The sequence below is a fragment of the Leopardus geoffroyi genome, chromosome D2 (assembly GCF_018350155.1).
Source record: "Leopardus geoffroyi isolate Oge1 chromosome D2, O.geoffroyi_Oge1_pat1.0, whole genome shotgun sequence".
NCBI lineage: Eukaryota > Metazoa > Chordata > Mammalia > Carnivora > Felidae > Leopardus > Leopardus geoffroyi.
In genome coordinates this window covers 58,467,662-58,481,280 of record NC_059334.1, presented here as the reverse complement: position 1 = coordinate 58,481,280, position 13,619 = coordinate 58,467,662, and the positions used below count along the sequence as shown (strand labels likewise).

Below are 13,619 nucleotides of genomic sequence, written 5' to 3'. Positions count from 1 at the left end.
TTGGATTCTGTGGTCTCCTTCTCTCTCTGCCCCTCCCCTGCTTGCACTCTGTCTCACTCTGTCTCTCAAAAATAAATAAATGTAATTAAAAAAATTAAAAAAAAAAAGAAAAATAACACCTGTGCTTTGCTTTATAATCTGCAAAACATTTTCTTTTTTTTCTTTAAAGATTATGAAAGAATTTCATTCTATTGGAGAAAATTCTATGCTATGTACATATTTAATACATTATAAATGTATATAAAATATAAGGCCCCTCCTCCCCATGTTCTCCAACCCCACTTCCCTGGAATTGATACCATTAACAGCTGTATAAGCTTCCAGACCTTTTCTCTTCACATATAAACATATTTATGTGTGTGTATGTAACATTTATAGTAACATTATGTTAAAAAACAAAATTCAGGTGAGTAAATTCGAAGATCCTATGGTTTTATTAAATGATTCAAGAATCGGCAGCATCCCATCTAGCAAGTAGAGGGGAGCTCCAAGAGTTGCACAAAATGAAAAATTTTTATAGAAATGAGGGTGGGGTAAGAAAGTTATTAGCAAATGAAAAGGATTGTTCCAGGCAAGGTCACTTTCCCTTAGAGGGGAAAGTAGGTGGTCAAATAACCTCATTGGCACTGATCAGAAAAATTCTGACTGACCTGTTAAGACTTACATTTCGGTGAGGGGGGGGGGGGGTGGTGCCTGGGTGGCTCAGTCGGTTAAGTGTCTGACTTTGGCTCAGGTCATGATCTTAGAGTTTGTGGCTTCGAGCCCCACATTGGGCTCTGTACTGACAGCTCAGAGCCTGGATCTTGCTTCGGATTCTGTGTCTCCCTCTCTCTCTGCCCTTCCCCTGCTCGTGCTCTGTCTCTGTCTCTCAAAAATAAATATTTTTAAAAAATTAAAAAAAGACAAATTTCTGGAGGATGTTGAAACTGCAACTAGATTAGGTATTAAGCTGTGGTTTTATGATAACCTAACTGATGCCATTTTGGACCTGTGGTTTTCTTTTTAGCCAGTATAAGTATAAAATATCTATATATAGGCACACATATATATGCAACTTAGTTATTTTAATGCATATCCCGTACATATATTTTTATGAATTTATGATAGTATTTCTGATTGATAGTTTACTAGCAGTAGAATGGATGGAATAAAAAGTCATGTTTTAAATGTTACAGGCAAATTGCCTACCTAAAAGCTTTCTATTTCCTCCAACTGTGTTATAGGAGTATCCTTTTGCCCATATCCTTGCCAACATGGGTATTATTAGTCCCTTTAATTCTTGCCAAACTGAAAAGTGGTACCTCCCTCTTTAGTTTGCAGTGCCCTGATCCCCAGTGTGGTTGAGCAAATTGTATTTTTTCTGTGAATTACCTTTTAATTCCTTGCCATTTTTTCTGTGTATGTTATTTATATTTTTCATCCTGATTTGTAGAAGTTTTTGAATTATTAGGGATATTAACATTTATCTTTTAACTTTGTTTATAGTGTGTCTTACAAAACCTTCACTTGTATTTTGTCAAATCTTCAAGATTTTCACATGTATTCTCATGCAATCTTTAAACCAAATCTATGAAGATAAAAATTACTATTATCATTGTACAGATGAGCTAGCTGAGGTTCACAGAGCTTAAATTACTGGCCCAAGAAGGAAGAGATTCACATCTAAGCCTACATTGCTAGAAATAGCACACCATGATAAGGGAAACTAGAAAATAGGAGAATTGACTAAGGAGCCACAGAACTAAGAATGTTCCCTTCCAAACTGACTGTTCCTTATGGCTCAGCCATTGGTTAGTGGTCTTTAAGGAGACTGTGCCTAAAGCAGCAGTAACAGTTTGCAATGGACTCTAGGTGGTTCTGGTAATATGAAGTGTTTGTAACTCCTTTGGCTTAGCTTTGACACCCATTTCCCTTCCTCGCCTCTCCCTGCCAACTTTGTTTTATGGCTCTTGGCTTAGGTCTTGGATATTAATTTTGCTTACTTCATGACTGCTGGCTCTGACCATTGGCTATGCCTATGGACAGATTACTGGCTGTAATCTCAGTGGATCTCCCAGTTCCAGATTTAGGATTTTGGCTTTAGTTGAAGGCCATCGTGCTGATACTGGGCTCCTAGGCCTTTGTACCTGTGGATAACAGAGACATGGAGAGTTGGGGAAGATGCAGCAGAAAAAACTTTATTTAAAAATTCCCTCAAGGGGCACCTGAGTGGCTCAGTTGGTTAAGTATCTGACTTCAGCTCAGGTCATGATCTCACGGTTCATGAGTTTGAGCCCCGCATCAGACTCTTTGCTGACAGCTCAGAGCCTGGAGCCTGCTTTGGATTCTGTGTGTGTGTGTGTGTGTGTGTGTGTGTGTGTGTGTCTCTCTCTCTTTGCCCTTCTCCCACTCACATTCTGTCTGTCTGTCTGTCTCTTTCTCTCAAAAATAAATAAACATAAAAAAGTAAAAATAAAAATGCCCTCAAAATGTTTAATGAGAAAATTCAGCTACTACATACCAAATATCTGTGAGAAAGTAGGGGTAGGTTGGAAGGGTGGTACATTTCATTCTTCTCTTTGACTGGAAAGAACAAGTTACAGGCAGTTTAATTATGCACAGAAAACATCCTGATAGGGATTTTGGTGGCCCATTCTCCTCTCCCCCTCCAAGACCACCACAAGCTTATTATAAGCATATATTGTCACTATCTCATACCTAACCATGGGGAAAAGCCAAAATTTTCTCTTGTACTTCTCAGCAGATGCAAGTTTCTATAGGTTAAATTTTTCAATTAACAAATGCTCCTATTAAAGCATTTCTATTTTTTTAAGATATTGTTTGCATACAATATCCCACTTAATCCTTACAACAACCCTATTTAAAGATAGGGAATGTGAGACACAGAGAGTTTAAGTAATTTGCCCAAGCTCACACAGTTAGGAAGTGGTATAGCAGGGGCATCTAGAGTCTATGCTCTTTGCTGTCCTAACCACTAGGCTGTGCTGCTTCTCATGGGCATAAATAAGAGAGAGAGTATTTTCTTTAACAGTAGCAAACACTTGTTTATTATATTCTGGGACATATACTACATGCTTTATATGTAAAATGTTACTTAATCTTTACCATAGTCCTTTGTGTGAGGCACTATTATCTTCTAGATGTAAAACCTGAAGTTTAGAGGGTAAAGTAACTTGCTCAAGGCTATATAATCAGTAATGGAAAGGCTATAATGATAAAAAACAAACAACAATAAAACCCAGTTACTTTTATTCTCCTAAGCATTGAATTTACAGGCCTACAGTTGTAAATTCAAATACTGAAAGCAACTTGCAAGAAAGTCCTGAGAGAGTAACAGAATGGACACCTCACTTGAGGACTTGGTATGGAGGCAGTGTAGTGCAGTGGACAGCATATTGGACTATCTGGGAGTCCAGACTAAGTCTATACCTGTCACCAACTCATTATGTGACCTTGTGTAAGATAGTTCCCTTCTGGGTTGAAGATTTATCTATAAAACTAATGCATAGGATTAGATAATCTCAAAATAACTTTATGATTCAAATGCTCATTGATTATTGTCACAGGTAGATTATATAGAAGAGATGTTAGATTATCTTGAGGTTTGGTTTTCCCCTGCTGTCTGGGTCTGGCGTTATTTTGTTTGTTTGTTTTGCATTATTTTCCAATGGATTGACTCCTTTTGCTGTGGGGCAGGCAGCTTTCTTTCCTGCCCAAGTTCACTCCCATCATCACTGTCTGTGGTGTGCCACCCCTTCCTCTCAACATCTGGGTTTCTTTTCTGAAGGGCTCTCTGTGTAACTGTATTCTGTAAATCACTGCTCCAGTCCTCAGCCTTCTCTGAGTTCCTGGATTATTTGTCATGTGTACCTGTCACCAGATACTTAGTTTCCTTGAGTTCTTTGCTGTTGTCCATGTTGGCATTTTCTTTCTTTCTTTTTTTTCCCCCACTTTCAGAAACATCTTTATTGTTTGCTTCTTTAAACAGTTCTCTACATATATTTCAACATGGTTTGTACATCCATAAAATAATTTTATTTTATTTTATTTTATTTTATTCTATTTTATTTTTTTCATGATAAGTGTATTCTTTAATCCCCATCACCTATTTCACCCATCTCTCTCTCACTTCCTCTCTGGTAACCATCAGTTTGTTCTCTATAGTTAAGAGTCTTTTTCACACACAACCACCACAAGGAGGATTACAAATTTATAACCAAAGGATCTCACAAAATAAGTAGGTGTTTCAACGTCTATTAAATTAAGTGAGATCCACTATAAATACTTCTAACAAAATAAACAGTGAATATTGAAAAAAAAGAGTCTGTTTCTTGGTTTGTCTGTCCCTCTTTTTTCCCCTTTGCTCATTTGTTTTCTTTCTTAAATTCCATGTATGAGTGAAATCATATGGTATTTGTCTTTCTCTGACTGACTTATTTAGCTTAGCATGAAACTCTTTAATTTGTCCATGTTGTTGCAAATGACAAGATTTCATTTTTTTAGTAGCTGAGCAATATTCCACTATATATAATACCACATCTTCTTTATCCATTTATGTATCAGTGAACACTTGGGCTGTTTCCATAATTTGGCTATTGTAAATAATACTGCTGTAAAAGTAGAAATGCATGTATCCCTTTGAATTAGTGTTTTTGTATTTTGGGGGTAAATACTCAATAGTGCAAGTACTGGATCGTCGGGTAGTTCTATTTTTAACTTTTTGAGAAACCTCCATGCTGTTTTCCACAGTGGCTATACCAGTTTGCATTTCTACCACATGTTTGCATTTTCTGTAGAATTTTAACACTACTAGCTCAAACTTCTAAATTCACTGTTGACTTTAAACATAAGAATATATCTCCCAATATATGCCACAAGGACATTTATTTATGTCCATATTATCATTTTAGTATATCTTTTGTGCTCTATTTCTTATGCTTTACTATAGTTGTAGTAAGTGTCTTCTTTTTCTCTTAAGATGATCCTTATTTATTATCCGTAGGTTTTTTTGGGGGGAGTAGGTAAGGGACATACACTTTATTATTTTGGGGTATTTTTCTAATTTTGTTTTTGCTAGTCAGGAAAAATATTTCCAACATGTTTTTGAGTTGGAATTTTTCTCATACAATTTCTCTAAGCTTTCATTTTTAGTATATCTGTGTGGGATTCTATATTGCTGTACATTTTAATATATATTAAAATATTTAAAGTGTTTGTGGTTATTATATTACTCTTCTTTGGGCCTCTTATGTCTCTACAACTAGACTGTAAGTTTTTTGAGGGCAGGACCATATCTGTAGCACCAGCTCCTGGCTTGGTACCTTTGTGTAGGAATGGTCCCTTTAGTGAAAACTGTTGTGAAAAGTTCCGTGCCCAAACTTACAAGTTATAAGCTGGTCTTGCTTTTTGCACCCAGTTCTTTTTCCTCTTTGAAAATGACATATGAGTTTGTTGTTCCCAGCAAATAGTCTGCTAACATAGAGATGCTAATTTGTTTGGTGGACATATTAGTGTTTTCATTTAAAAAAAAGGCAGGGGTAGAAAGAGAAAAGAAATGTACTGCTGTCTATATTAATCTATATCATCACCAAAGTAAAGTACTAGTAGATACTTGAAAACGTTTATGATCATCAAGAGTCTACCCTTTCTTGCCAACAAGAGTGAAGAAGATCCATAAAAAGAATAGATGAAGTAGGACAATTTTGTAAGTTTAAAAGTGGGAAGGAATTTATTTTAACACACATGTATTTACACCTCTAGACGTCTGTGATCCTGAGAATGAAAAGTTCGCCACAGTTCCTCATGGTATAATGGAACACTTCAAGTTTGAAAAACTCTACTCTGAGTTTTTCCTGAGTAAGGAATTATGTGAGACTCCTGCTGTGGTTATTGTGTAGTTCTGGAACTGAACCTTTATTAGAGGTGTTGTTCATTGGTATTATACAGGGATTGGCAAACTGTGGCCCATGGGCCAAATATGGCCTGCTGTTTTTGAGCATGAGTTTTGAGCAAAGAATGGTTTTTACATTTTAAGTGGTTCTTAAAAACCACAATAATAATATTTCATGACATATGAGATGTATTTGAAATCTAAATTTCATTATCCAATAATTGGAACAAAGCCATGTTCGTTCATTTATATATTGTCTATGGTTGTTTTTTTTGCTAGAATGGCAGAGTTGAGTATTTGTGACCCAACCCGCATGGCCCATAAAGCCTAAAATAAAATAGTTGCCAAGTTGCTATCTGGCCATTTGTAGAAAAAGTTCGCTTTATACTTTTGGTACAAGATAAGAGACCAAAAAAAAAAAAAAAAAAAAAAAAGTCAACTGGAGACAGAAATGAGGATAGAGGATAGAGGCAGAATTCCTTTCCTGCTACTTTTTTATTCCTTCCCTGACCCCTCCTATTCCCCAGTAAGCTCTATCACTTTTTCTCTTGCATATACTCCCCCACTGTTCCCCACCTCCACATTCACAGGGACATATATATTGTGAGAAAAAGAAAATGAAGGTCTTTCATTTTTATGACAGTTTAGTTTGTGGTTGCTCTTAATTTTTAAAATTGCATTTTCCTTTATTTTAATTCTGAAGTTTAGACCATCTGGGGAAGAAAACTGGGGACCTCAGTATGTATGCTCTCCATTTGGCAACAGCTAAAAGTAGTGCTAAGACCAGTCAAGAGGAGTGAGACTGAAAATGAAGCTTTGTTGGCCTGTATTGAGAAATTTGGGCCAGACCTGACAGTTGAAGCACCATTTTTGCCCATTGTGCTGGGAATCCTGTTTTGTTCCACTGTACAGAAAACCTTTAGGGGTTAAACTCCTACCATTCAATTTTTTTTTTTTTTTGAGGAAACAACAACACAAAACTAGAGGCTCAATTTGGAGGAGAAGCTGAAACTGATTCAAACAAGATTTCATTAACTAATTTGGGGAGCATTTGGAGCTGTTCTGAACTATACAATTACTTCTTTTCTCATCTCCACTGGCACTCTGAGAATCAGATCACCTGGGGAAAGCAGATTTAAAAAATTCCAGATGGTGTGTGCGATGCTCCAGCTGTGGAGAATCTCTCCCAGTCAGGCAATCTGCCTTTCTGCCGGAACCCTCTAAAACTGTGCTGCCCATTTGTCATGCTTCTCCAATTGCAGCCTTCTGGATAGCTTCTCTTTGCCTTGTCTGACTCTTCCTTTCCAGTTTTTATCATCCCCCTCCATGAGCTAATGTAGTAACATCTCTTCATTGGCTATAAATCCATAGAAGAACCCGATATAAAATATGGTTTTGTGAAGGATAATTGGAAAACATCTGTTTTTTACCCATAAGATTCAGTGTTCACTTGTCTCATATGACGACGTGACTGTTTGTGCATGTGTGAAAAAGAAAAGAAACAGGAAGAGGAGAGGGAAAGGCTAGCATGAGGGTGAGCAAGAAAGATTTCATGCATGTGTTTTTGTAGCCAGCTGGACAAAATAAGTTCATCTCCATGTCAGCTTGATTAGAATCCTGGGTTAATGTTGAGAAAGGTTAGTCTCACTGACTTGAATGACCTTGATAGGGCTACCAAAGAACTGATTGTTTTTGGGTTGGCCCTGGCTATTGTTTTGATGATAAGTTTTGTCTGGAGTTATTTCTAGCTTATGGTGGCAAGGCCTGAAAGCTTATAGGCATCTTTTGGTCTCCAGAGGGTTCAGGTGGATTTTCCTTAGAAGTTGAACGCTATGGGGAGGTGAAGAAGCAGGTAACAGATGACACTCCATGCTGTTGCTACCTGCTGTTCTTGTGTCTTTTTGTAGTGAGTATGCCTTTTCTAATCTGTAGAATATTAGGTGAGTAAACTTTGAAACCTTTCATTTTAGCTGTGTTAAGAGTCTATAATTGGATTCATGTAAGGTGTATGGGTCATTTGAGTTATATTTTACTTGGTACTTGGTGCCTTTTGAAATCTAGGTGCCTTTTGGTAGGAACTAAAATTCCTCCCCCCCCCCATATTGTTACTTTAAAATGTGAATAAAATTTATATGTCATAAAATTGCAAATATCTGAAGTGTACAGTTTGATTGCTTTTGATAAAAGTATGCATCTATGTAACCATCACCTTAAACATGATCTAGAACATTTCCATCATCCAGAAAGTCCCTTACAATAGGTCCCTTTCTGGTCCATCACATCTTACAAAGCAACTACTGTTCAGATTTCTATCACCATAGATAATTTTGCCTGTTCTTAAACTTCATATATATTGTTTTGTGTCTAGCTTTTTAAGTTTAGCATAATGATTCCAGTGCTCATCTTAGTTATGTGTTATCAGTAGTTCATTAAATTTTTTTTTTTATTCTTTCCCATCTTGCAAGATGGTGGATGAAAAAGCCAAGAAGCCTGATAGTAAGGAGAAGAAACTTGAAGCCAAGAAAGCTGATCCTGGTGGCAAGGTTAAGAAGGGTAATCTCAGGGCTAAAATGCCCAAGAAGGGGAGGCCCCATTCTAGCTGAAACTCTGACGTAGTCAGAGGAATTGGTGAATACTCCCCATCAGCTATATATTCCAAAAAGGCCACGTACAAGAGGAAGTATTCAGCAGCTAAATCCAGGGTTGAAAAGAAACAGAAGGAGAAGGTTCTTGCTATAGTCAAAAAACTAGTTGGTGGTGACAAGAATGGTGATACTTGAATGGTTAAACTTTGCAGAATGTCTAGGTATTTTCCTACTGAAGATGTGCCTCAAAAGCTGTTGAGCCAAGCAAAAGACCTTTCAGCATGTGAGAAAACTGTGAGATAGCATCATTTCTGGGACCATTTTGATCATCCTCACTGGGTGCCACAGAGGCAAGAGGGTGATTTTCCTGAAGCAACTGAACAGTGGCTTGCTGTTTGTGACCAGATCTCTATGTCCCTTAGTTGAGTTCCTCTGCATAGAACACACCAATTTGTCATTGCCACCTACACGAAAATTGATATCAGTAGTGCAAAAATCCCAAAACATCTCACTGGTGCTTATTACTTCAAGAGTAAGAAGCTATGCAAACCCAGACACCAGGAAGGTGAGATCTTTGACACAGAGAAGGAGAAATATGAGATTACAGAGCAGTGCAAGGTTGACCAGAAAGCTGTGGATTCACAAATTCTGCCAAAAATCAAAGCTGTTTCTCAGCCTCAGAGCCACTTCTGCTCTGTGTTTTCTCTCACAAATGGAATTTATCCTCACAAATTGGTGTTCTGAAGTTCTTACCAAGAACTTAATGAAATAACTGATCCATTTCAAAAAATAAATAATGACTATAATTTAAAAATTCTGAGTTGTTTTTCATTGTATGACTATCCCACAATCTGTTTACATTTTCTCCTGTTAGTGAACTTCTAACTTTTAGTCAGTTTTACAGAGCAGAAAGTTCTAAATATGGTAAGTCCAGTTTATCAAAAAAAATTTTTATGGTCAGTGTTCTTGGTGTTCTATCTAAGAAATCTTTGTTAACTCTCAAGGGCACAAAAATTTTCTTTCATGTTTTCTTCTAGACATTTTATGGTTTTGCTTTTACGTTGAGGTCTGTGGTCCATTTCACATTAATTAATTGTGTCAAGGAAAAAAAAATAATTGTGTCAAGGAATATTAATATTCATTTTTTTCATATGTTTATTCATTTATTCTGGCAACATTTGTTGAAAACACTGTCTTTTCCCCTTAATTAATACAGTTGAGTCTTTGGCATATTGGTCTGTAGGTTTCTTTTTTTTGTAATGTCCTTGTCAGATTTTGGTGTCAGGGTTAAGCTGGGTTATAAAAATAAAGTGGAAACATTCTTTTCCCTTTTATTTTCTGAGTTTGTGTAACATTGATATTAAGTCTTCCTTAAAGGTTGATAGAAATTTCTAGTGAACCCAGGTGGACATGGAATATTATTTATGCAAAATTTTTATTATAATTTCTTTGATAGGTATAGGACTATTCAGATTTTGTATTTCTTCATAAATTTTTAAGTCTTTTTTAAAAAAAGATTCTGCCCATTTTATTTAAGTTGTTGAGTTTATTACCATAAAGCTCTTCGTAGTATTACATTAGTATCCTTTTAATGTCTGTGGGATCTGTAGTGATGCCTCTCTCTTATTCTTGATATTGTTAACTTGTGATTTTCTTCTTTTTTTCTTTGTTATTGTTAGGTGCTTATTACTTTTATTAATACTTTAAAAAAACTTTGGCTTTGTTAATTTTCTCTATTTGCTGATATATACTCTGATCTTTATTATTCCTTTCTTATGACTTACTTTGGATTTAATTTGCTCCTCTTTTTCTAGATTTTTAAGGTAGGAACTTAGATAATTGATATTAAATCTTTCTATTTTCTCTAATGTGTGAATTTAAAACTACATTCCTCCTTTAAGCATTATTTGGTTTGTGTTCCACAAATTTTGCTAAGTAATTTTTTAATTTGAAGTATTTTTAATTTCTCTAGTGATTTTTCCTTGACCATTGGCTGTTTAGAAAAGATTTAATTTCCCGATAATAGGAGATTTTCTAGATCTCTCACTTTTTATTTCTAATTTTAGTTTTCCCTTCAGAGAATTCACTATGTAAGTTTTCAACCTCCTGGTTTTTAGATTTACAGTTAATACTTTTCATCAAAATTGTCAAGTTTTGGGCTATTCTCTTCAAATATTTTATCTGCCCCAATCTCTAGGACTCAGTTATATGTTAGATCATTTCATACTGTCCTAAAGATCCTGAAGGCTCTATTAATTTTTTTTCAGTAATTTCTTTCTTCTCTTCTTTAAACTGGATTTAAAAAACATGCCTTTAAGTTTATTTCTTTTTCTTTTCCAGTTTTCCCTTAAGCCCTTGTAGTGAATTTTTTATTTCCATTCTAAAATTTCTTCCTGGTATCTCTCTCTCTGTCTCTCTGTCTCTTCCTCTCTCCATTTCTCCACTAAGGTGCCTTATGTGTTATTAGTCATTAAAACTATATTGTCTTTTAATTCTCTATGTGTTTATAATAGGTGCTTTAAAGTCTTTGCTAATAGGTGCTAATAGGTGCATTAAAGTCTTTTGCTAAATCCAATATCTGGGTCATTTCTGATCTAGTTTCTATTAACTTATTTTAATTTTTGGTTGTTTATTTATTTTTGACTATGGTGATTTTTTAAATGAATACTGATATTGTGATTAAAAATAGTGTAGAGTGTCTGTATTCTGCTGTCTTTCTCTGAATGGTATTGATTTTTATTTTAATAGGCAGTTATTGGCTGGTCACCTTAACTTTTGTAGACTTTGTTTTATGCTTTCTTCAGATCTGTGGAGAGTCCAGGATGTTTCTCAAGCTCCTCTAGCTTGTCAGGACTTAACTTTCAAACTCCATCTCCCTTGTGGATATTATTAAAACTCGATTTCATACTTTGTTAGGGTGGATATAGAGTAGGTCTTACACTAAAGCTTGGTCCTTACTCTTATGGTATGACCTTCTACTGTCTCAGCTGAATGCCTCGGATTTATCAAAGTATTAATAGGATCTCTCCACTCTGAAAGGGCCAAGAACTATGCTCTTTCCTCTAGCAGTGCTTGTTCTCTAATATCTCTGTTTTCCTCTCAACTCTATCATAACTGCTACCTGGTAAACTTCCATGGTCTTAACTCTGAACATATATAGCCATATATAGTCCTCAGGTACTTATACAGGACCTCCCACAAGGACTCCTGTAGCCTTCTCTGTACAGCCACCTTTTCTCTGTTGTCTTGCCTCATAGATTACAGCTACTTCAGCCAAGCTGAACTCTGATTTCTGCCTTCTCAGATCAGTGGGATCACCTCAACCAACTCAGGCTCTAGCTCTCTTCTTTGTAGTTGGGAAATTGTATCATTAGGGAGCTGGGTGATCATGGGATTCACCTCATGAGTTTCCTTTTTCTCAAGGATTACAGTCATGTGCCTGAAAAAGTTGCCTCGCATGGTTTGTTCGGATTTGTAGTTATTTATTTCAGGAGGGCTGATTTAGTACCAGTTACTTCAACATAGTTGGAAGTGGAAATCCAAGTCTACCATTTTGCTATTTGCTTTCTATTTGTCCTGCCTTTTTCCCACTCCTTTTTTTCTCCTTTCATGTTTTCTTTTGGGTTAATAAAATTTTTTAATGTTTTGTTTTAATTATTTTAATGACTTTCTGGATATAACTTACATATTATTTTTAGGAAGTTGTACTAAAGATCACTAAAGATTGCAGTAAATATTGATCTTTAACTTGCCACATTCTACTTAGAGTTAAAATAGTACCTTTTCCAATAAAAATTTTTATAACACTATAATTCTACTTAGACCCCCCATCCTTTGTGATATTGTTTTATATATTTTATATCTATGAATATTATAATCCACACGATACAATATCATATGTTTTTCATTAAATAGTGAGTCATTTTTTATTGTGGTAAAAAACATACAAAATTTATCGTCTTAGTTATTTTTAAGTTTATAGTTTAGTAGTGTTAACTATATACAATCAGGTTTTTTTTCAAGAAATTAATATAATATGCAAAATATCATCTGTTAAGATTATCTACGTATTTACCACGTCCACTTCCCTTTATTTCTCTTTGTATGTATGAAGTTTCATCTAATGTCATTTCTCTTCAGCCAAAGAACTTTTCAAACTTGTGATTTTCTCAGGGAGAGAGGGAATGGCTTTAATCTTTTGCTAAGCCTATCTATTGAATTTTTTATTTCAGGTATTGCAGTGTTCATTTCTAGAGTTTTTGTTTGGTTCTTTTTCATAGTTTCTATTTTTCTGCTTAGATGTTCCATCTTATCATCCATTTTGACCATCTTTTCCTCTAGACTTGATTATATTTATAATAGCAACTTTAAAGTATTTATTTGTAGGGTGTCTGGATGATTCAGTCAGTTGCATGTCCAACTCTTAGTTTCAGCCCAAGTCATGATCCCACGGTCATGGGATTGAGCTCCATCCATATCAGGCTTCATGCTGAGTGAGCATAGAGCCTGTTTGAGATTCTCTCTCTCTCTCCATCTGTTCCTCTCCCCCACTTGCATGCATGCTTTCTCTCTAAAATAATTAAAATAAAAAAAAATAAAGTACTTGTCTGCAAACAGTATAGAGGTTCCTCAAAAAGTTAAAAATAGAATTATCATATGATCCAGTAATTCCACTACTGGGTCTTTACCCAAAGAGTATGAGAACACTAATGTAAAAACATACATGCACCTGTATGTTTATTGTAGCATTATTTACTATAGCCAAGATATGGAAGCTACCCAAGTGTCCATTGATAGATGAATGGGTAAAGATGATGTGGTGTGTGTGTGTGTGTGTGTGTGTGTATACATATATATGGAATATTTACATATATATGTGTGTGTGTGTATATATATATATATATGTATGTATGGAATATATATATATAATGGAACATTACACAGCCATAAAAAATGAAATCTTGTCATTTGCAATAACAAGGATAGATCTAGAGGGTATAATGGTAAGTGGTATGTCAGCCAGAGAAAGACAAATACCATATAATTTCATTCATATGTGGAATTTAAGAAACAAAACAAGAAAAAGAGAGACAAATAAAATATAGGCTCTTAAACATAGAGAACAAACAGGTGGTTGCCAGAGG

At 35.4% G+C, this 13,619-nt stretch overlaps 1 protein-coding gene and 1 pseudogene across 2 annotated transcripts in view; both read left to right on the top strand.

The window, feature by feature from the left end:
* The window catches only part of HPSE2 (heparanase 2 (inactive)), a 671,933-nt gene that overhangs the window by 106,575 nt on the left and 551,739 nt on the right, over window positions 1–13,619 (top strand). The window lies entirely within an intron of this gene.
* On the top strand, window positions 8,034–9,314 carry LOC123576926 (annotated as a pseudogene).